Source organism: Myodes glareolus, chromosome 17 (assembly GCF_982192425.1).
Source record: "Myodes glareolus chromosome 17, mMyoGla1.1, whole genome shotgun sequence".
NCBI classification, from domain to species: Eukaryota; Metazoa; Chordata; class Mammalia; order Rodentia; family Cricetidae; genus Myodes; species Myodes glareolus.
Genome location: NC_142042.1, coordinates 61,056,465 through 61,080,285, shown reverse-complemented (window position 1 = coordinate 61,080,285; position 23,821 = coordinate 61,056,465). Strand labels below are relative to the sequence as shown.

At 44.7% G+C, this 23,821-nt stretch overlaps 1 long non-coding RNA gene and 3 other non-coding genes across 4 annotated transcripts; 3 read left to right on the top strand and 1 right to left on the bottom strand.

Moving 5' to 3' along the window:
* Positions 1-9,918: 9,918 nt before the first annotated feature.
* On the bottom strand, positions 9,919-19,476 carry LOC146891332 (uncharacterized). Its single transcript, XR_014997716.2, has 2 exons — positions 19,141-19,476; positions 9,919-11,008 (listed from the first exon to the last, which is right to left on the bottom strand). It is a non-coding gene; the product is annotated as an uncharacterized LOC146891332 (long non-coding RNA).
* Positions 11,488-11,558, top strand: Trnag-ccc (transfer RNA glycine (anticodon CCC)). Its single transcript has one exon. It is a non-coding gene; the product is annotated as a tRNA-Gly (tRNA).
* Positions 19,448-19,521, top strand: Trnan-guu (transfer RNA asparagine (anticodon GUU)). Its single transcript has one exon. It is a non-coding gene; the product is annotated as a tRNA-Asn (tRNA).
* A 3,277-nt stretch (positions 19,522-22,798) lies between these two features.
* On the top strand, positions 22,799-22,962 carry LOC148119452 (U1 spliceosomal RNA). The gene has a single exon (XR_015735382.1). It is a non-coding gene; the product is annotated as a U1 spliceosomal RNA (small nuclear RNA).
* The last annotated feature ends 859 nt before the right edge of the window (positions 22,963-23,821 follow it).

The window sequence follows — 23,821 nt, the reverse complement described above, 5'->3', positions numbered from 1 at the left end:
AACCCCGACCCACCTGTTCTTTTTCTAATTACTTCAGCCCCTTACAGCGTTCATTTTAATCATTTCTAATATAATACTGAATTTCTTTTCTTTTCTTTCCCTTCCTTCCTAAATTTCTAATATAATACTGAATTTCTTTTCTTTCCCTTCCTTCCTTTCTTTCTTTCTTCCTTCCTTCCTTTCTCAAAACAGTGTTTCTCTGTGTAGGTACTGGCTGTCTTGACCTGATTCTCCTGGAACTCTTTTTGTAGACCAAGATAGCCTCAAATTCACTGAGAGTCACCTGCCTCTCCCTCCCATGCACTGCATTAAAGGCGTGTGCCACCTTCCAGCTACTTATGCTCCCTTACCAGTTTAGTTTAGTTTTTTTTTTTTTTTAAATCTATAACTACTTAAAACTTCCTTACTTTTTAAGGGTTTTAGCCAACCTGTGGGTCTGGCTGAACCTTCCTCATGATCTGACTCTTTCCTTACTAGCCCAGCTCAGTTTCTCTTCCCTCTGGACTGATAGTTAGCAGGAAATGAAAGTGAATCTCAACGGAGAATAAGTCGCAGAAATGAAAGTAAATCCATCCAAAGGAAGCTGGAATACCAACAGTTCCCTCTTGCTACATATTATCATTGTATCGGTGTCGCATGTGACATAATTAAAAAAGCCAGTGGCTTCCTCAGGGTCCAAAGTGAAAGCCGCGGAAGGCCCTAGAAACAGTGTCCCCGCTGATTAGACCCAGGGTAAAGAGCACCTCTGCTGATGATTAGCCCCAAGCTGCTTCTTCTACACTGAGAGTCAACAAGGAGGCAGCAGGCAACTGACAGCTTTGCTTTACAGACCCGACGGGGGCTGAAATTTAGTCAAAGCTGGCTTCTCTCTAGAGACAATTAGTCTTTAGCAGCAGGGATGTGAAGAGGGTCAAGAAAAAAAGACATTACTGTCTTCCTGGTGGCTTAGTGCTTGGTAAGGATGGTGGATGTTGTATGTCCTCTGACTTTCCAGGAATCAAGTATGGCCTTCTTGAACTCAGCGGGGATGCTCCTCTTCACAGCTACAGTAAAACAGGGTAGTGGAACTCACTAGAGATTGTCTTCGACTGTACAGCTGGTGCCCCAGGCTGCCGGCTGTACAGCTGGTGCTCTGGTTGCCTCCTCAAGCTTCTTACCTGCTTCCAGGAAAATGTAACAGTATTGGTATAACGTGACACAGAGTTAATGTCAAAATGAAACACCACTTCTGGTTAGTTGTTTTCTCAAATTGACACAAGTCAGAATCATCTGAGGAGAGGCATCTCAGTTGAGAAAATACTTCCACTAAATTGCCTATAAGGAAGCCCATAAGGCATCTTATGCTTGATTGATGTGGGAAGGCCTAACTCACTGGGGACAGTGCCACCCTGGGCTTGTAGCAGGCAGAACAAGCCCTGAGGACCATGCCAGTAAGCAGTTCTCCTCCATGGCTTCTGCTTCAGTCCCTGCCTCCAGGTTCCTGCCTTGGCTTCTCTTCATGAAGAGACCATAGCAATAAACTGAAATAAGCCCTTTCCTCCCCAAGTTACTTTCGGTTACCAACACAAGACAAACTAAACCAACACAGCAGCACAAGGCAGACTAAAGCAAGGGCCCTGCCCGGAAGGAACTGGGTAACTGTGTCTGTGCCCCCTGCTCACACAAAGGGCTTGGGTGGAACCTTTCTTCCTAGGGCAGCGCGTGGGAAGGGTGGGAAGAGGAGCGCGGCCAAGGTCCCTAAGCTGTAATCGTGTTCTAGCCCACTGGCCCCCTCCCCCTCAGACCCAAGTCTTTCTCCCTCGGTGGTAGTACCATCAGTAGCACACCTTGGCTTCTCTCCAGTCTCCAGAGTCAACACCAGCTGCCAAATAGACAGAAGAGAGTAACAGTCTGCGAGAACAAGAGCTGCCTGCGTCTTTATTCGCCCATTGGTTATGGCAACTGTTTCAGCTCAGAAATCTCCCATGGAGAGGCTTTTCCTAACTGTAAGACCTTGACACCCCTGTCCTTCAAGCCACTGGGTTTGAGTGAGTTCTCTCTCATACTCATATAGACAGCCTATTTTCCAGCCCTTCTTTCTCCTTTCTGTGGCTGAACAATTGTTGTCTAGTCAAGGCTTCTGAGATGAGACCTAACTGGGGGATCAACCATTCTTACCAGATTTGGGTGAAAGTCCAACATTTAAAAAACAAAAACAAAAATCAAACACACACACACACACACAAACACATACACACACACACAAACACACACACACACACACACACACCCTCTGTGGGGTGTTTAGAGGAAATAGTGAAGATACCAGAAAGAACATTGGCTTCTGTTACTCAATTGGATCACACGTTTCCCCATCTCCAGGTCCTTCTCTTTTTCATAAATTTCTTCATGTTGTGGTTGGAGAGGACACCCTGACCTCTTTTTCAGAATATGAAGATCACTCTTTGCTGTGTTTGCACAGAGCTCGAGCCCACGCACACACAAACATACACGTGTGTTATGTGTTTGTGCATGTGCGTGTGTGTGTGCGTGCACGTGCATGCATGCGTGTATGTGTGTGAAGGGCGCATTTGTTACACACTCAGCATTTTTCACTTCCGTTGTGCAGTCCATGCATTCAAAGAGGAAGAGTCACCGCCGTGATTCATTCGTGTGCCTCAATAAGGACACTCAGATGATGTCATTGAAATGCTTGGTGGTGATGAACCCAAGAGTAAGCATGTGACTGATTATCAGCGCTTCCTTCAGTCTGTGGCAACTGAAAACACTACCTCTAGACTAAAATACATTAAGTGTAGCTATATAGACCAGGCTGTCCTCCAACTCACAGACATCTGCCTGACTCTGCCTCCCGAGTGCTGGGATTAAAGGCATGGTGTGCCACCACCACCCAGAGATTCCATTATTTTAATAGAAAAAAATAACTTAATAACCTACATAAATAAAACAAAGATTAAATAGACCAACTTCATATAATAAATAAAAGTTAAATATGTATTTTTTTTCTTTACAGAAAGATTTCTTAGCAAGGAGGAAAAAAGGATTTTGTCTAGACCATGGTCAGTGGGGGAGAGAACAGAGACTCCAGGTCACACAGGCATTTGTCTCACATTTAAACATGATCAACATCTTCCTTCTCCCTAAGACTTTCTTCAAATAAAACCTAAGACAAGGAGGCTCTCTAGAGCCCTGGGATAACGCTCATGCATGGCAGACTGAGACTCCAAGACAAGTTGGTCTTGTATGCAAAGCACTTTGTTCAAAACTCATCTAAGCATGGCTCAGGCTGTAACACCAGCATTTGGGAGACGGAGGCAGGGAGGGTCAGGAGTTCAAGGCCAGCCTGGACTTCTCGAGGCTCTGCATGTGCATATATTTTAACATACATATTTTGTTTATTTGGGGGGTGAAAATCATCACGTTAAACAGAGAGTCCTCTAAAAGTGTATAACTTCTCAGCACCCATTATTAACTGAGCAGTCGTGTGACGGTGGCAGCTACCAGAAGTTAACACTTGTTCCAGACATACTACAGACATTTTGCAGGAATTCCCAGACCCATTGTCCATTAACAGAAGAGGCCTGAGACCTAGAAACAGAAACTGGTCCAACCCAAGGTTTGAACTGTATCTCTCTGGAGCAGCGGTTCTCAGCCTCCCTAAAGCTGCGACTCTGTAATACAGTTCCCCACGTTGTGCTGACCCCTAGCCATAAGATTATTTTTGTTGCTACGTCGTAACTGTAATTTCGCTACTGTTATGACTCACAATGTAATGTAAATATGTGTTTTCCGATGGTCTTGGGGGTCGCGACCTATAGGTTGAGAATTGCTGCTCTAGAAAAATGCCGTTTAGTATATATTGATTTTTCAAAAATATTATCCATGCTAAATTTAAAAAGAGCTAACTACTTTTAGTTTCAAGAGCTTATAGGTCAGAGAGGAATTGAGGCAGGCTATATTTCAGTTTGCCATAATTCATTTTTCAGTTTGATAACTCCATTTCTAGAGGCCCTCAGTTAATTACTGGGTAAGTAGATCAGAGAATTTCCTTCTACTTAGGATATGAGGGTCAAATCATTTCAGCTGCTCCCCACTGCCATTGTTCTAAGTCCCAAGGAAATATCTTTACAGTTTATTTTCCAGCGGATGCAATTCACCATCTAAGGATTCTTCCTATGCTTGTAGCTCAGACTCAGCTTGCCTTCAACATTGGGGGATCTTTCATAAATAATGTCCATGTATTTTTTTAATGTCTGATCTCTGAAGGCAGCCTGCTACTTAAAGACAAGGACGCAAGGAGCTGGAGAGATGCCTTGGGGGTAAGAGCACATCCTGCTACTGCAGAGGGCCCAGGTTCTGTTCCCAGTACACACACTGGGCAGCTCACAATCACCTGGGACTCCAGAGGGACCTGATGCCTCCGGCCTCCGTGGGCACCTGCACTCATGTGAAGATGCCCACACACACCTACACATAACTTAAAATAAAATTAATTATTTCTTAAAGATTTATGTACTTGTAATCTCAGCACTCAAAAAACAAAACAATGGAAGGACCAAGAGTGTGAGCCACATAGCAAGAAACAGGCAACAGGGAGCAATCACAGTGACCATGCCAGAGGCAGCGTTAACTTACGCATGAATCTGTAGTGTAGGCCCCAGAAGGACTGGGGTGCCCCAACATCAGCATCTTGATATATCTTAGTCTGAAATATTCCTTACAGTTGGAATATCTACAGATATTCCTTACACAATCCCTGGATTGTGACATGGTCCAGCCATACCCCCAGAGCATCGGGAGGGGGGAAGATGAAGAATTACCCTGTTCACTACAGTCCTTGAGTAAGCCGTCTTCCCCTACTTTTGCACAAGCTCCAGAGTTACTTTGACAGCAGGGCCAATGTCCTGTGCTGGCCCAGCTCCCACCCTGCTCTGGGAAAGATGCACACCTGCTGAGAAGCCTCGCGTTCACTTGATTTATTTTCTGTAGCACATAACCAAAGGTAATAAACACTGAGGGGCTAGGAATCGATTCTCAATATGTCAGTAGTATGGAAATTTTCAGAAAAGTCATAAGATATACCACCTAAGATTGCTCGGGAAACATTAAGGATCTGGAAGAATTGCCTAGAAAGAGGTTTTCTTAGTGTCAGCATTCAGGATTATAAGAGGCTCATGAACCACACGTGATACCAGCCAATTAGAAGAACAAGAACCACAGTTTGCTTTAAAAGTGGGGGAGGACCGGCATCAGGAGCTGCTTCCAGGGTGGCAACGGTGGGGGGGCTAGTGGTGAGGTGGGGGCCACTCATCCGCCCCTCACCGGCCACGTGGTTGGGGGTGACAGCTGCCTGCTTGCTTGGAAGCTGGTTTAGAAAGGCCTGGTCCCATAGGAGCCATAAGCTCTTAAAGGGACTTGGCAGAACAGCTTCTAATGCCCACACGGGTGGGTGCGGCTTCCCTGCATCTCATACCCAGAAACTCTAAATGTACCCTCTCACCAGGGCGTGGGCCTATTCCCCTGAGCCAGGTGCAATCCGTCAGTCAGGAGGTAAGGTACCCATAAATAAAAATTGGTGATAAACTAGACTGCCTCCATCTTAGGCTTGAAAGCCATCTTACAGTGAAGACGAACTAGGCTCATTCCTATTTGTGATTAGACCTCTGTTTCTCAAGGATTGAGCTATGCCCCACCTGTAACTTTAACTACGAACGGTTCTGTTCTGCCGTTCCAGGGAACGCCAACTATGCCTTTGTTTCAAAAAGTTATTATAACCATCTTGCAAGCCTACCTTGGTTTCAAAGGATTATATGACCACCTTGCGATCATGTCTTTGTTTCAGGAGGCTGTTCTGACTAACTTGTTATGTCTGTATTCTGCTCCTGTAACCCCACCTATTTTGCCCAAATCTCCCAACTTGGAAGGTCCCTACCCCTGAGCTGTAAAAACCCTTGTCTCCCTCACATCCAATGCTGACCTCTTGAACCCCAACTTAGGGAGAGGCAGCTCGTGTACACAAATAAAAAGCTTGCTTTAATCAATTGCTTGCTTTATAATTAATTACAATTAATAATTTTCTTTAATTAATTTGATCATAGTGGTCTTTCTCCTCCAATCTTTGGGATTAATACTGTACAAGTCAAAGGTCTGGTTATCATGCAGAGAAAGGAAAGGGTTTTGTTATCACTGTCCACACACATTATTGGGTACAATAAAAAGCAGATTTAGAGGGTCAAATAGTGTTGTAAAGAGTGTGGCAGGCTGCGTCTGCCAGCCCAGCTAGCTTACATCCGAAATAATTACATGAAAGCTGTATTCATTTAAACACTGCTTGGCCCATTAATTCTAACCTCTTATTGGCCAACTCTCACATATTAGTCTAACCCATCTCCCATTAATGTGTATTGCCACTTGACTGTGGCTTACCAGCATGAGTCTAACCAGTGTCTGTCTTGGAGAGGAGAGCCATGGCATCTGCCACACTTCCCTTCTTCCCAGCATTCTGCTCTGTCTACTCCGCCCACATAAGGGCTGTCCTATCAAAAAAGGCCAAGGCAGTCTCTTTATTCAACCAATGAAAACAACACACAAAGAGAAGAAGGACCTCCTACACCAAAATAGAAATGACTAAATGAGCACAACCCCAGAGAACCTAGACAACAAAGAGGACCCTAAGAGAGACATATGTGGAGCTAATCTACATGGGAAGTAGAAAAAGACAAGATCTCCTGAGTAAATTGGGAGCGTGGGGACCATGAGAGAGGGTAGAAGGGGAGGGGAGAAGAGGGGAGGGGAGTAAAGAAAAATATATAACTCAATAAAAACAATTTTAAAAAAGAAATTAAACTAAATGAAATAAAAGTAATAAAATCAACAACTCAGCAGAAGAGTATAACAAAAGAGCAATCACTCCTGAGAGTCAGTGGAGTGGAGGATGAGGAAATCCAAGGGACAAGGAGCAAAGCAGAAGACAAGGCCAAGCACACACTAACAAGTAGCAAATGGGGTGAAGACAGGGAGAGAGAATGAAGGTGTATTTAAGATGTGCTTCTCAGTTTTTCAGCAATGTAAGAGTGTGTGTCAGACAACAAGATCACTGCAAGCTTGACCATCTGAGTTCAGTCCTCAGAACCCATGGGAAAGCTGAAGGACAGACCTGAGCTCACAGAGTTGTCTGCCCTCTTACCTCTGTGCGTGCACCTGCACACACATGCACATACACACACATGTGTGAGTGTTAGAGCAAATTTAAAAATTAATGAAAATATAAGTCAACAGATTTTACAAACAAGATAAATAGAGGTAAATAGATAAATAGAGAGAAATTCATGACTCTGCCCACCACAGTAAAACCTTGGAAAATCAAAGGCAAAGGACAAAATAGTGAGGAGGGCAGGGAGGAAAAAAAAAGGAATCTGTTCCAATTAGTAGCAGGTAGAGAACCACTGACTTCTGAAAGGCAAAAATCAAACGCAAGTATCTTCAAGGTGCTGAAAGGAAGTAACTGCCTCTGAGGATTCTGTGTGCAGTAGAGACAGGCTTCAGGGATCGATGCAAAATAATGATACTTTCATGGGGTTTGGGGACGACCTGAGACAATTCTTCACCAGCAGACAACAGATCAACAAGAAGAAAAAAACCTCAATGCTACTTCTCACCAAAAAAAAGGAGGGGGAGTGAGGGTGATCTCAAGCAGAAAGATAGAGACACAGAATGAAGTGAGGGGCAAGACAGAAGCAAGTCCATGAGGATAAATCTGGAGTGGTATTATAACTTTGTTAGGGTTACTAATACTGCGATGAACACCATGGCCCAAGGAAAGCTGGGGAGGAAAGGGCTTATTTACTACACTTCTATGTCACTGTCGTCAAAGGGAGTCAGGACAAGCACTCAAGCAGGGCAGGAACCCGGAGTCAGGAGCTGATACAGCGACCATGGAGGGGTGCTGCTTACTGGCTTACTCCTCACAGCTTGCTCAGCCTGCTCTCTTATAGAACCCAGGAGCACCAGCCCAGGAGTGATACCACCCACAATGGGCTGGGCCCATCCCTTCAATCACTAAGAAAATGTCCTACAGGTCTTCCTACAGCCAGATCTGATGGAGATGTTTGGTTTTTCGAGACAGGGTTTCACGGTAGCTTTGGAACCTGTCCTGGAGCTAGCTCTTGTAGACCAAGCTGGCCTCAAACTCAGAGATCCACCTGCCTCTGCCTCCCAAGTGCTGGGATTAAAGGAGTGCTCCACCACTGCCCGACTCAGAGACATTTTTCTTCATTAAGGTTCCCTCCTCTCAGATGACTCTAGCTTGTGTCACGATGACATAAAACTATCAGCACATATTAACTATGTGAAAATGTGGGAATACTTTTCTGGTGTATGTTAGCTTTTCCTGAAATAAACAACTAGGAGGGAAGAAAAGATTATTTTGCCTCAGGGTTCGAGAGGCTTCCATCTGTAGTCACTTAGCCTTGCTGCTTTGGACCTGTGTTGTGGAATAGAGTATTTGTTTAACTATGTAAACATGTGTTGCTGTTTTACCTTGCGTGCCTAAGGCATCTGATCGGTCTAATAAAAAACGAAATGGCCAATAGTTAGGCAGAGGAAGAACCGGTTGTGTGTTGTCATTTAGACAGCCTTGAACTCTCAGCCATTTTCTTCTGCCTTCCGAGTGGTGTGATTACAGGTAGGTGCCATTATTCACCCCAGAGCCCAAGTTTTTAACCACCTGGCAGAAACCACGAGAAAGACCCCAGGACAGCATCACTTCTGGCGCAAAGACGGATGGCAGTGCATGGGTGAGAGCTCTGTCATTGTGACGGTACCCAAGAGAAACAGGTTGGAGGAGGCCATGTTTGCTTGGGCTCACAGTGTCAGTCCATGGCCCTCCAGAGGACTTACTGCTGTGGCCTGACATGAGACTCGGCGTCATTGTGGGTACTGTGTGGTGGGGCAGACAGGAAGCAAAGAGGAGGGGTAAATGTAAGAGGCTCCTTCAGAACACAGCCCAGTACCTTCTTCCAGTTAGGCCCCATCTTCTAAACATTTCAACACCACCCAAAAGAGTGTCACCATCAGGGAACCAAGGCCAAGACACCTGAGCTGGGGTGGGGAAGGGTGTTTCATATTCAAACCACAACATGTCCAAACACTTCGGCTTCTGATGCTCAGGGCTCTCCCGCTCGTCTCTCTCTCCCTCCCACCGTGTACCAAATGCTCATCTCTATGGATTCTTTATGCAAACTGCCTCCCTCGTCACTGAACCAGCAGTGTGCAGAGGTACTGGAACCTTTAAGAGGCAGTCCTTAGTGACAGGTTTTCAGGGCACTGGGGCATGCCTTTGAGTTGGGATAGTGGGGCCCCAGCAACTTCCTCTTTATCTTTTCTTGGTTGTGTGGTAAAGGATTTTGTTCCATAGATGCATAGACCATAATATCTGGCCTCACCACAGGTCTAAAAAGCAACAACCAATCAAAAATGAATTAAAATTTCTGTGATAGTTTCTTTGTCAGCCTGACACATGCTAGAGTTATTTGGGAAGAGGGAACCTCAAGAGAGAAAATGCTTCCATAGGCTTGCCCGTAGGCCACTCTGTGGGGCATTTGCCTGATTATTGATGGGTGCTGGAGGGCCCAGTCACTCCAGGACAAATGCTCCTGAGTTGTATAAGAAAGTAGACTGAGCAAGCCAGTGAGCAGCATCCTTCCACGGTCTACTGCAGGCCCTACCTCCGGGTTCCTGCCCTGACTTCCCTTCATGAAGGATTATATGCTGCAAAATAAAATAAACCCTCTTCTCACCAGTTTGCTGTTAGTCGTGGTGTCTGTCACAGTACTAGGAACCTAAGACAACTTCTAAAACAATGAGTTAAAGCAACACGCTTTCCTTTTTTTTTTTAAAAAGTCCATCCTATTGTTTGTCTTTTTAAAAAAACTTATTTATTTATTATGCATGCCGGGCAAAAGAGGGCACCAGATCTCATTACAGGTGGCTGTTGGGAATTGAACTCAGGACCTTTGAAAAACCAGGCAGTGCTCTTAGCCACTGAACCATCTCTCCAACATATAACATAATTTCCTTATGTTGAGCTTTCTTCTGTGTTTGTTAGTGTTTGAAGCTGAGTAACAGATACTGTCTCAATAGTTAACAATTTTGTTTTGACCATAGATTGGTCCATATTTCTATTGCAAAACAGTCACTTGGGAAACAGTGTTGCAAAAGGACCAGATTGGCGAGACTGACGGTAGGGAAGCCAGTGTTTGAGCTGTTTATATTTAATGGATTTGAGAAGTATTGTATGAAGGAATGCAGTTGATGACGGACAGTGAGTCTGGAGAGTCCAGTAAATCCAAACAACTAAACTAGAAACAAAGCTGAGAGGTTTGGAGTGTTTATCTAAGGGAAATGTCAAATTCTGGGTCAGGCGGTAAGATGAATGTTAATGAGGGCACATGGACCAGGCAGGGATAGGGACAGGCTTCTGTGAAGGACTGAAACTCAGAACAGCGCACTGCTCATAGCGAGCTCACAGTGCTGACGTGGAGGGTGGCATGGGCTACAGACCTTGGATTCACTGGTTTGTGGCGGAGCAGAATTCGTCACTATGTATGCATCTGAGGCTTTCTGTAAGTTTAGGAGTTGAGAGGAAGAAGTGCAAGTTTGTAGGTTGGGAAATAAAGGCAGTTCAGTCGATGCACGTGGCCCTTAGATGGCATGCTTGCCAAAGCTGTCTGCGTCTTAGGAGTTGGGCAAAGGGCAGCTAGAAGCAATCACTCTGCAAGGTCAGTATGGAGCTGGGGTTTCTTGCAGACTCAGGTCTGTGATTTAGTCTGCATCTGAGTCCAGAACCTGAGGTCTTGGCTTGTCAAAAACAGAAGCACAATTGTCAGGGTGACTCTTGTCCTTTAAAAGGTTAGGAGGACTCCTGGGTCCAGTCCCTGTGGCAGCTGTTCTGTTCAGTTTAGTTCCCTCCTGAAGGACTGAGGAGACACATCTCTCCAACATTTAAACTCTGCCAAGATAAAAATAAAGAGAAAACACACGCTGTAGTTACAATAATTAGGAGACTGATCACATCAACAAATGTTGATCATCAAATAACATGATCAACTACCAAAACTAACTCTTCAACCCAAAATTTGATTATACCCGTCTGCCCCTATAGTTCCTTTAATTTTAATTCTTCTCATTTCTTCCTTGATTAGACTAGGTCACCACAGACTGGTCACCTAAGAAACACAGAGACAAACACCAAGGCAACCATTTGAAACTAAAAATTGAAGATTAGGGATTAGAACTAAGAGATGCACGCAGCCTAAAAGCTATTTTTTCCGGTTGAGTTGGATCAGGCAAAACAGATACAATGCTTGTATAAAAGCAAATGGTTTGGGTGCATTAGCTACTTTTTAGTCAACGCTGAGACCAAATCAAAGCACGCACCTTAGTTGAAAAACTAGGTCTTTCCATCCTTCAAAACAGGACATGTAGCAAGCATTGGTGGTTCAGTGGTAGAATTCTCGCCTCCCACGCGGGAGACCCGGGTTCGATTCCCGGCCAATGCAGCAGTTTCTGTTTTCAAAATTCTGTTTTACATTTCTAGCTCATTAGTAAAGACAGCACACAGTGTCCAAAATTCTACTATACGGTCTATTAAATTCTTAGTCTTACCATTCTTCGACCGCACCAAAGAGTTAAACATTGAAAATGGTGGAGCTACGGTACTGCGTGTCGGTACCTAAGATGATTGTTTTCTTCTGACAGTAACCTTAGAAACCTCAAAAGACAGCAGGTCCCCAATTCCGGCTGGAGCTTAGGCTGACCACTGGGTGCGGTTCCCTACAGACAAAGGAGAGCTGCTGCAGGGGGTAGGCCCTGGGTCAATTCATTGATCCCAGAAAGGCGTGGATGGGGGACGGGCGAGGACAGGGGACGACACGACCAGAGGACCCGGTGCCTACCCTGAACTTAGGAACCCTGTTTGTCACCACCGCTAGCAACTGTGCTCTCGGGGTGTTCCACAGGCCCTTCAGAGTTCGAAGGAGGAAGCAGTCCATATCCCTGGCAATGTGTGTCAACAGAATCAGCCCCAAAACTGTACTTTAAATAAGAAAAAAAAAAAACCCAAGTTTTGTTTTATTTGTTTCTTAGCAGTTGGGGAGGCTTCGGGAAAAGTGTACAACAGAAAATCTTTCTGTATGGGCATGGGTGAGGTGGCTCAGCCCGCAGAGGAACTTGCTACTAAGTGTTGATGACCTGAGTTCAATCCCAGGAACCCTGTGAGGAAGGCCAGAACTGACCTCTGCCCTCATGTGCCCCCAAATAAATATACACAACGAATTAGATAAAACTTTTTTATTTTAGAAAAGTAATGTGAATGCCACTGTGGTACAAAGATGATTGGTTCACCAAATTCTCTCTTATTCAAGAACAGCTTAATTTAAGATTTTTTTTTTAAAAAAAGGGTTTTTAGACAATAATCCTTCTATTTATTTATTTAGACACAGGCTAGCAGTGAACTCAGTCTCCACTCCCCAAGTGCTGGCATTCCTCGATGTCCAGTCAATCTCTCTCTCTCTCTCTCTCTCTCTCTCTCTCTCTCTCTCTCTCTCTCTCTGTTTTTATTTTTCAAGACAGGGTTTCTTTCTGTGTAGGCTTGGCTGTCCCAGAACTCACTCAGTAGTCCAGGCTGTCTTCCAACTCAAGGCTCAATATTTCTCTTTTTAATCATGTATTTCAGCTGGTTGTGGTGGCGCACGCCCTTAATCCCAGCACTCAGGAGGCAGAGGCAGGTGGATCTCTGTGAGCTGGAGGCCAGCCTGGTCTACAAAGTGAGTGAGTTGCAGGACAGTCAGAGCTGTTACACAGAAAAAAACCTGTCTCAAAAAAACAAAATAAAATAATGTTGCATTCAAGTTTCTTTCTTCTGCTAGTATGCCTTTCTGGGTTTTGCTAATAGATTGATAGCGAGTTTTTAATGACCATACTGTGCTGAAAATATCAGAGGTTTTGTTATTGTTTTGAGGTTTTGCTTTTTTGTTCTCTTTTGTTTAAACTTGTTTGGAAATCTCTGAATAAAGACTGTCACATGCTGCATAGCTTTTTGGTTGGTTGCCTCTAACACTTTGCTCTGCGTGGGGAGCTGGCTTCCAGGAGACTAACCTGGGAGAGCTTTACTGGTCAGTTCTTGTCAACTTTTACCAATTAAAGTCATCTAGGAAGAGGGAGCCCCAGCTGAGACAATGCCTCCATCAGACTGACCAATAGGCAAGTCTGTGGGATATTTCTGGATTAATGATTAAGGTGGGGAGATCAGATTGCAATGTCACCCCTGGACAGGTGGCCCTGGTGGTAAGAAAGCAGGCTGAGAGAGAGATGAGGTACAAAGGGTGAGTCCCACAGTGTGTCCTCAAACAAGGGCACCGGGAAGCCATAGTCAGCCTCCCCATAGTCAGATGCTCCCAATGGCTGCCGAACTGAAATCTTGCCTCCCAGGCAGACGATCACAGCTGAGTAGCACCCGAACTTTGTGTGTGCACACAAACTGGAAACTTTACAGAATTAGAAACAGAAGGGGAGGAGAACAGCAGGGGAAGAATAAAGAAACTGATGCAGAGAAGTACGGAGTGGAGAGTTCATTCTGCCCTCAGATCTAAGTCCCGCACTTGCCGTGAGTCTTCTGAACCCTGAAGGGAGGAACAGTGAGGCTGGCACTCACAGGTCCCGGATAGAGAGGGATTGAAAGCTCGAGTCTCGCTTCAATTATAGAGAGAACCCTGTCTAAACTAGAAAGACAAGGGCAGGAAGCATACCCTTTTAACCAGTACTGGGGAGCAGGGACAGGTGGATCTTTAGTGGTCTGAAAATCCAGCTCCCAAGCTACTACCCAGGGTAACTCAGAGAAGACGTCTCAGGAGTCGTTATTACTGGAAGATTCTGTAATAACGTCACACCTGAGCTGAGGGCATTCTCTCTATTCTGTGCAGCTCTAATTGTCCCTGATTCTCTTCAGTACCCGTTTTCTCTGTCCTAAATCATTGGTTCCAATTCTCCCCTGCTTCCTTGTCCACCTAACTTAAATATACTTTTTACAGGAGGCTTGAGGCAACAAGGAAAAAAATTACAAGAGTTATATTTCATTGGTCACAGTGCGTTCCCTGGGTAAACGATAAGGGCAGAGCCATTTACCATGGCAACGTGAGGTTTCAAGGTTTCTGGTGTAAGGTTTCTGAGGCCATATCGCCCAGTGAGACAAGCTGAGAGACAGATTTTTATCAACCAGACTTAGCAAGAGAAGAATTGGCATGATTTTTTAGGTTGCTTTGTGTTAATAACCTTGGTTAGACATCTGCAACTCCTTGTGCATATCTGTAAAGTTTTTAACTTATGATTCATTTACGGAAACATTTAGTCTAGTTTGAACTTGCTCTGAGGTAAAAATGAGCTAACTGTGTGTAGCTCTTCTTAGATCAGGGAGAAATTGCTGTTTTCTTGTGTTAGTCTAAGTAAAGGGAACAAAACATGCTTTTAAATGTCTTACAGTCCTTGTGGGACAATAGATCTAGTTATGAAGCAAATCCTAATACATTTTCTATGTATCAAAATTATACAGCTTAATGAGAAGTCATCTTCCTTACCACCCTCTGATCTGTGCCCATAAGATAAAGATGCAATCACAAGATTACAGATACATATCATAGAAAATTGCACACTACCGTACAGGTATTAGGAAACACCATAGCTGCTTTAGCAAACGTAAAATTGCAGGAGCAACAGTCTCCAGAGTCTGTGGTCCCGTAGGCCATGCCTGGACAGGATTCTCCTCCATCAGAGAATCATTCCTCGGTGGGTTGACATCTGGATTCTAGTTGTCGCCTGTTGTAACTCTCATGGCCTCTGACACCAACCTCTGACTTTAAGGCCAGCCTGGCCTACATAGTGAGTTCCTGACCAGCCTGGCCTACATAGTAAGCTCTGCCAAATAAAAAACAAGAACCTCTGCCCCATGACCTGCAGCACCCACCTAGGCAAGCAACCCTCCATCTATAAAACTCAGACACCTCAGCAGTCAGAGTTCTGTTGTTATATATAGTCTGAACATTGTCCATTTGTACATTTAGTTTCTTAAAAGGATGAACTCATAGTCAAAACAATCCTGAGCAAAAAGAGCAATTCTGGAAAGATTACCATTCTAGATCTTAGAAATATGACAGAGCCACAGTAATAAAGACGGCGTGGAAGGGGCACAAAGCCAGACCTGTGGACCAGTGGGATAAAGTCAAGATCCAAACATGACTATTAGTAACTTCAGCCTTCTAGTATTTGACAGGGATGCCAAAACCATATGCTGGAGGAAAGAATGCCAACAAATGGTGCTGGGAAACTGGATGTCCACCCTGAAGGTTTCTGAACTGACATCAGGCAGGACAATGCACTTGCTCAGCGTCCCTTGAAAACAAGAGGATGCTCTGCCTTCACACTCCAACCAGTACTTCCTTGGTCAGGTATCATGGTCTTCACATTTATCTTCTGAGAAAAGGTTCCATTAGTACCATATAAAAAGTTGATCTTTGTCCAGTAAGGAAACAGCAAACATGAGTAGATACTCCACTCCCCAGACAAGCTGAATCCTTGGCTGCTCTCCACTGTATCTGCTCCCCTTGACCCTGATCATTCACACCAAATGCAGGAGAATAGAATTAGACCTCTATCTGCCACCTTTCATCAAAACTAACTTTAAATGAATCAACGACCTAAACATGAACCATGAAACACGAATCTTGCTAGGAAAAAAACACAGGCAGTACCTACGTGATACAGGTGTAGGGAAGGATTTTCTCTGTCTGCCCAAGAATTAAGGCCAACAACTGACAAGTGGAGTTTCTGGAAGCTAAAAAGCTTCTGCAAGATAAAGAGATGATCAATCTGGTGACGAGGAAGTCCACAGAGCATGAGAGAATCTCTGCCAGATGTACACCCAACAGAAGAAAAAAAAAATTAAAAAGTAGGCCTGGACTTGAAGAGAGAGTTAGAAGAAGAAAGAGGAGGAGGAATAGAAGGCAGCTAAGAAATATCTTAAAAATATTAATAATCCTGAGAAATTAGAGAAGTGCAAGTCAAACAACTTTGAAATTTCATCTTATCCTGGTAAGAGTGACAAAGATTTAAAAAAAAAAAAAAAGATGCTGAAGAGGATGCAGAGGAAAGGGAACCTTGATTCACTATTAAGGAGATATTGAACTGGTCCAACCACTCTGAAACCAGTGTAGAGATTCTCAAACAGTTAAAAATTAAGTCTACCATATCATATGACCGAGTTGTCTCACCCTTAACATATTTCCAAAGGACTTGGCATCCTCCTCTACAGCCACTTCTCAGCCTGTTCCTTAGCGCTCTCTCTACTCACAACACCCAGGAAATGGAAACAACCTCCGTGTCCTTCGACCAATGAATGGAAAATGAAAATGTGGCTCATACACATGGTGGAATAAATACTCAGGTGTAAAGAAACATGGAACCGTGAACTTTGCAGGTAGATGAAACTTCAAAAGATCCTATTGAATGAGGCAACCCAGACCCAGAAAGACAAAAGTTGTGTGTTCTCTCTCTTCTGAGGCTCACAGATGTGAGTAAATATCCTGGAGTAACTGCAGAAACCAGGGAGGCAAAAAAGGGACCATTGCCAGGGTTGGGGGATGGAGGAGCAACAGAGAAGGACACAATGATGGGGGAAAGGAAACATTCAGGAGATGCTAATTAGGGAGGGGGAGGGAGATAAACTCAGAAGGAAAGAGCAGGCAAAACAACAGGAAGGGAGTATAAAAAGGTCATAACAAATCATTAACTAGCTACCCAAACACAAAACAAAATAAAACAAAACAAAAAACCTCTCTCCTCTGTGTGTGTTTGTGTGTGTCTACTTGCGTGTGTGTGTGCTTGTATGTGTGTGTCTGTATGTGTCTTCTGTCTATGTGTTTGTGTGTGTGTGCGTGTGTGTGTGTGTGTGTGTGTCTATGTGGTTCAAATGAAATATTTCCCATTTGGACTGACAATGATCCCTCCAAGAGTCAGAGACCACCTAACAACAACAACAACAAAAACCCCACTAGCTATGAGAAGCCCTCTTTTGAGTTGTTGCTTAGAGTCACCCCTCTCAAAACATTACAGGCGGTTGCTATTGTTCTTGGTTGTCCTCCAGAGGTAGAAGCAAAGTCCCCACCGCTGAAGATACTGTGTACTTCACCTGAGCAGGAACTGACCTGAGAGCCCTCTCCCTAAGGAGTTGTTTCCATGATAGCAGAAGGCACCACACAAGCTTCCACAGGAGGGAAAATAGCCAACAGACCTACCCAGCTAGAACCACAAAAATGACCAGCATTGCAAACAGACATTAGCAGCAACCAACAGCTTTCTAATTGGACTTGAGGGAGTCACACCTAGGGGCCCCGCCAACTACCAGGACTAGTGAGATCATAGATATTGGAAGAGAATCTACAACCCCCCCCCCTTTGATAAACCAGCATTAGCCCTAATTTGTCCTTATTGCTGCAGATAAAACCGGGCAGTGGTGGCACAGGGCTTTAATCCCAGCACTCGGGAGGCAGAGGCAGGTGGTTCTCTGTGAGTTCGAGGTCAGCCTGGTCTACAGAGCTAGTTCCAGGACAGGCGCCAAAGCTACAGAGAAACCCTGTCTTGAAAACAACAACTCCCCTCAAGGAAACTTCTCTTTGAAACAGACTGAGACCATTACAGAAAACCACAACCAGTCAAAATACAGAACTGTGGAGACCAGGCCCAGTGGATACATCTACAAAACTCTCCAACTCCTAAGGCTCACCCGGGCCCAATGGATATATCTATATAACACCTAAGGGTGGGGGCGGGGGGGCGACTTTTCAAAAGAGGGGCAGAAATACTTGAAGAGGCAGGGGATCAGGGAGTTTGCTGTGAGATTGTGTCACCTAGTAATGCCGGAAGAAACATAAGGTCTCACCAGCAGGGCTACCTCAGCATGAACTGACCAAAGACAGCAACAATACGCTAACACTAGGCTAGGCTGGATGGGAGAAAGTCTACGAGGCCTCAGCCTCACAGAGAACTGCAGGTGACCGAGGAGAAATAGTCTTCCCCAGGGAAGAGCACAGCAGTCCGTTCCCTGATACCAAATGGTCAGCCCTGAAAACATACAAGCAAGCAAGTACACAGACTGAGGGGTCGTGTTTAGGAACATATATGTTTGCACACCCTCTGATGCAACTAAGGAGAAAAGAGCATGTGAAAGCTAGCAAGGAGGGGTCCATAGCAGGGTTTGAGGTGGGGAAGGGAAGGAGAAAATGATGTAATTTTTTAGATTAATAATTATATTAATTATTTAATTAATTATAAATATTTATAATTATATTATAAATTATATTATATTATATAAATTATATAATATATTATAAAATATTATAAATTATAAGTTATTAATAATATAATAATAATATATTAATAATAATAAATTAGATGTAATCTAATCTCAAAAACTTTAAATAGTAATTAAAAAAAATGCTGGAGACCATTCCAGAAAAGCACAACCAATCAAAATGCAGTTGTGGAGTCCAGTCCCAGGGCATACATCCACAAAACACTCTCAGACCTAAGTGATCTCAGGGATCACTGTAGGAGAGAGACTGGAAAGACTGTAAGGCCCAGAGTGTCCGGGAGTTTGCTATGAGACTGTGTCCCCTAGTGATGTCTCACCAACATGAGTGCCTAAGCATGAGCTGAACGGGGACTTGCTAAGAGCACCGGAAAGCCACGGAAGCCTCCGCCCTCCAAAGAGAACTACCCGCAGCTAAGGAATGCTAGGGTAGGGAGTCCTTCCCCAGTGAAGAGCACACCGATTGGCGATCCACTACCAAATGCTCAGCCTGAAAACATACATACGGCTAACAGTATACAGAAACGAGCAGGCTGCATTTATGTGTTTAGAGATATAGGCCTATGCAAGACAGTGGATATGCATATGTAACAGCAATGGGAAAAGAGATCGTGAGTTTGAAAGAGAGTACGTAGGGTTTGGCGGGAGAGGAAAGGCAAAGGGGGAAATGATGAAACTTCATTATCTCAACTAAGAACTATTTAAAAAAGAAGAAAAGATAGTACCGGTCCAACAAGTTCTACTGGAGCTCCCAGGGTGTTGGCTTCACGCAGGTCCCTCCTGGGCAGACCCGGATGGCAGACTTGTCGCCGGGCGGGGCGGGACTTCTGAGTTTGGGAACGCTAAGGAGAAGGCGATTCGGCGGCTGTTCAGGATCAAAACGCAGGCTTCAAACGACAAGAACAATTGGATTCGCTGTTCCAAACACTCCAGGTCTTCAAGGCGCTGGAATTAACCCAAGAATTTTGCAATAGCTATGCGCTATTGGCTAGTGGGTACTCTCCATCAGAATGTAATCAGTGCGGCAGCTGTGTCTCTGTGGCGCAATCGGTTAGCGCGTTCGGCTGTTAACCGAAAGGTTGGTGGTTCAAGCCCACCCAGGGACGTGCTGTGAATTTTATATTAAGGTCTACAATAGGACGGACTTTCTTACAAAATTACTTACTTGGAGAAAATACTCTGGGAAACTTGAGCATTTATAATTAACAATAACTCTCCGTGTCTTTATTCGAGACTTGGTTGGCGGCCCAAAGAAAATCCCAGCTGCAGATGAAACCCGCTCACGTTCTGTTTCACTCAACATTTACTAATTTAAAAACTGATCTCACTTAAAATATATCTTTGCACCGGGCAGTGGTGGTGCACACCTTTAATCAGGAGGCAGAGGCAGGTGGATCTCTGTGAGTTCAAGGCCAGCCTGGTATACAGAGCAAGTTCCAGAACAGGCTCCAAAGCTACACAGGGAAATCTTGTCTTGAAAAAGAAAACAAAGCAAGAACCAAAAAATACTTTTGGCTGGTCTACACAGTGAGTTCAGAACAGCACAGACTATGTAGAGAGACAATGTCTTAAAAAAAAAAAAAAGTGTCAGATGGTGGTGGTGGCGGCGCACACTTTTAATCCCAGCACTCGGGAGACAGAGGCAGCAGATCTCTGTGAGTTTGAGAACAACGTGGTCTACAAGAGCTAGTTTCCAGGACAGGCTCCAAAACTGCAGAGAAATCCTATCTCAGAAAACAAAACAAAACAAAAAACAACAACAAAAAAAAAACCCACGTAAGTATCTTAAATATACCTTTGCCAAAACATCTAACATCTTGTCGAACCAATTAACTGTCTGTGACCTAACTGGGTTGGCACATAAAATTGACTATGATGCTGTCTCTGCTATCTCTTGATTAGAGGCAGTGCTTTTTCCATTTAAACTGTTCATCCGAGACATGTGATAGTCAGTAGAATCACACCCCTTTTGACATGGGTACAGAAACAGCTCCACAGAACTCATTCCTTTATCTGTAGACTCCAGCTCTTTTGGGTTTGTTTTTGGTTTTGAGTTTTGTTTGTTTGGTTTTGTTTTTTTCGAGACAGGGTTTCTCTGTGTAACTCTGGCTGTCCTGGGACTCACTCTGTAGACCAGACTGGCCTTGAAGTCAGATCCGCCTGCCCCTGCCTCCTGAGTGCTGGGACTAGAAGTGTGGACCGCCTTCACCACCACCCAGTAACAACTTTTTCTCTCTTCTCCCGTCAGTGGTGTGCATGTGGACGTCTGGTTTATTTTGTGAACTGAGCATCAGGAATGCTCTCTGCTGAGCAGTGGCCAGCAGTGCTCCATTCTCCGTTAGGTGACACATGGCAGCTAATGCATCTCTGGGTTGTTTTTATTGGCACCTGATTTGTTCAGAGGTATCTGTTATGTTTTGGGTTTGGTACTCCTGGTATTTGATTCTACTGTATTGAAAATGGTTCACATCGTATCTAATACTGGATAATAATTCTATGTGTCCAGCAGGTGTCAGTATATATCTATAAAATAAATGCTCTTCGGTCACAATCTTCTCCCTTAAGAACAGGATGGAAAGAAACCAGTGTCCCTGGCTTCCAGCAGTGCAATGAAGGTAGGGTTCGAGTGTTAGAATACTTTTACAATTGTTTAAGTGGGTCAGAGGAAAGCAGAGAGAGATATTCTATCATTATCTGGCAGTAAATAAATATGTGGTCTGTCACGGGGATCCAATGGGCACAGGCCCTCAAGTCTCTGAGACTGGAGCTTTTTAACACAGGCTTTAGGGAGATACTTAAGATCCAAGCTCTATTGCTCTATTGTGAGTCATCAAATGACTTTCTGAGACTCACAAAGTCAGGAGCCACCCGGACCATGGACACAGCTTCCTGGCTGTTCTAATTTCTAAAATACAAAGCAGTTTCTTTTTTGTCTATGCTGGGGATCAAACCCAGAGCAAGTACATAACAGGATAACAGGCAAGTACCCTACCACACCAATCCTTGGGGGAAAAAAAGAGACCATCTCACTCTGGGATGCAGGCAGCCTCAGATCCATGGTCCTTCTGCCTCCACTTCCAGAGCTCTGGGAATAGAGGTGTGGGCCACCATGCCTGGCTTCTTTGCAGAACTTAACATGGGCTAGAGTTGATGGTGCACATTTGGAACCTGAGCCTTACCTATTATCCACACGCTTAGGAGTGTGAGGCAGGAAGACTGAAGGTCCAGGGACAACCTGGGCTACAGAATAAGATCTTGTCTCAAATAAAAACCTGTCACAATATAACCGATCTACAATTTTTTCCCCTTTCTTGGTTTTTCAAGACAGGGTTTCTCTGTGTAGCTCTGGTTGTCCTTGGTTTTTCAAGACAGAGTTTCTCTGTGAGTTCAAGGCTATCCTGATCTACACGTCAGCTCCAGCACAGCCTGGGCTATGTTGAGGGATCCTGTTTCAGAGAGAGAGAAACAGCGATTTTAAGGTGTCTGAAGATGGCAGAAAGGCAAGGGCACTTGCCGTCAGGCCTGACCATCCAAGAGCTTGATCCACGGAGCAGGCATGGCAGAAAGCGATCTGACTGCCACAAACTGTCCGCTGTCCTCCACAGGCGAGTCATGGCTAATACACATCTGCCCACCCCCCACATACGCAACACAGAAAAGAGTACTTATTTATTTTGTGTATGTGTGTTTGTGTCTGGGTGTATGTGTGTGCACAACACACATGCAGGAACCCGAGGGGAACCAGGAACACAGACTTGGGACACCCCAAATACCATGTCCCGACGTAGTATCAATTTCATGGTGTTTCTGTAGAAGAGAAACAGAGAAAACCATACATCAAGAACCTTGTAAAATGCAGTGGTGGAGACAGCTCTGCTGTAGGGCCGGCTCTCTTGCTGCCTGACTTCTCTGAGTATTGGCAGAAGATAGAGGTCTGCCGGTACACACCGTAATCAGCGACAAGGCTGTTTAGTCCACGGCTGTGAGCAGCCATCGGCTATTTGGGGGATGGAGAAAATTCAAGATGATTTGTTTCTGGTCCTGCAACACTCCATACAGCTCTCCTCCGCAAGCAAGAAAATTTACTAAGCCAACGGGTCGAGGGCGAGGGGTGTGATGTCACCCTTGGGTGCCGATTTGGGGCGTGGTCTATGCAGATGAAGGTCGCGCAGGGGCTGCCGGGTCCGCACCGGCTGCGGAAACGCGCGTGATCTCTAGGACCTCTAGTAGCGTGGAAGGAAGGAAGCGCGGGTCCGCGTGTGGCACCCTGGCACAAGAATTGGGTGCGCGTCCGAGAAGACCGTGGAATAGGCAAGGCTAAGTGACCGTGTGTTAAGAGCGCAGGGCTGGTGGGGCTAAGTGGGGGCTGCGAGGGAGGAAAGCATACTTACCTGGCAGGGGAGATACCATGACCAGGCAGGTGGTTTTCCCAGGGCGAGGCTCACCCATTGCACTTGGGGTGTGTTGACCCCTGCGATTTCCCCAAATGTGGGAAACTCGACTGCATAATTTTTGTTAGTGGGGGACTGCGTTCGCGCTCTCCCCTGACATCTCTGGTGAGAAATGGCAGTTTGTTTGGTGTTCCTTCCATATTAGACACAGCTGTTTCTATGTGTACTTTCAAACAAGGGTTGAGGCCCAAAATTCTTATGTAGGATCCTATTCTTTACTCCTATCCCACTGTATAAAGGCCCTGTATTAGGGCCCTGTATTTACATTGAAATATTCTAGGAGCTCAAGAAAAAGGAGGTCAAGGAAATTAAGACATTGATTGGGCTTAGAAATGATAATTTATGAGTTTTACTCCTTGCAAAGCGTATTTCAACAACTTTACTAGCAAGACAAGTGAAATGGTCAGTTGACCACATGGAAAATGTGCTAGCTTGCTAATTTTATGTCAACTTGACATGAACTAGAGTTATCTGAAGAAGACTTGAGAAAATATGTTCATTAGATTGGGCTGTAGGGAAGCCTTTGGAGTTGTCTTGGTTAATGATTGGTGTGGGGTGGTGCCACCTCTCGGCGGGTAGTCGTAAGAAAGCAGGCTGAGCAAACCTTGAATACAGAGAAATAAGCTTTATTTTTTCATATAAATCCTGTGCGGTATCAGCAGAAGGGTACACAGATTCTAAAACAGGTTGGTATAGAGGCCTACATGGAGAATCAACATAGGTCTCCGTGGAGAACAGGGTGCCTGGTTTGGTTTGTGGGTTTTTTTTCCCCATGATAATACTATTTTCATTTCCATGTTAGCAACACAGTATTTGGTAGTATTTTACACTTGACTTCAATGTTCCCAGAGTTCTCTGTTTCTTTCAGCCTTTATGTATGGCCTATCTGGTGGCGCAGGCCAGTAGGATTTGCTGAAGGAGGCAGAGGCAGGAGAAGACGTGGGAGTTGAGTGCT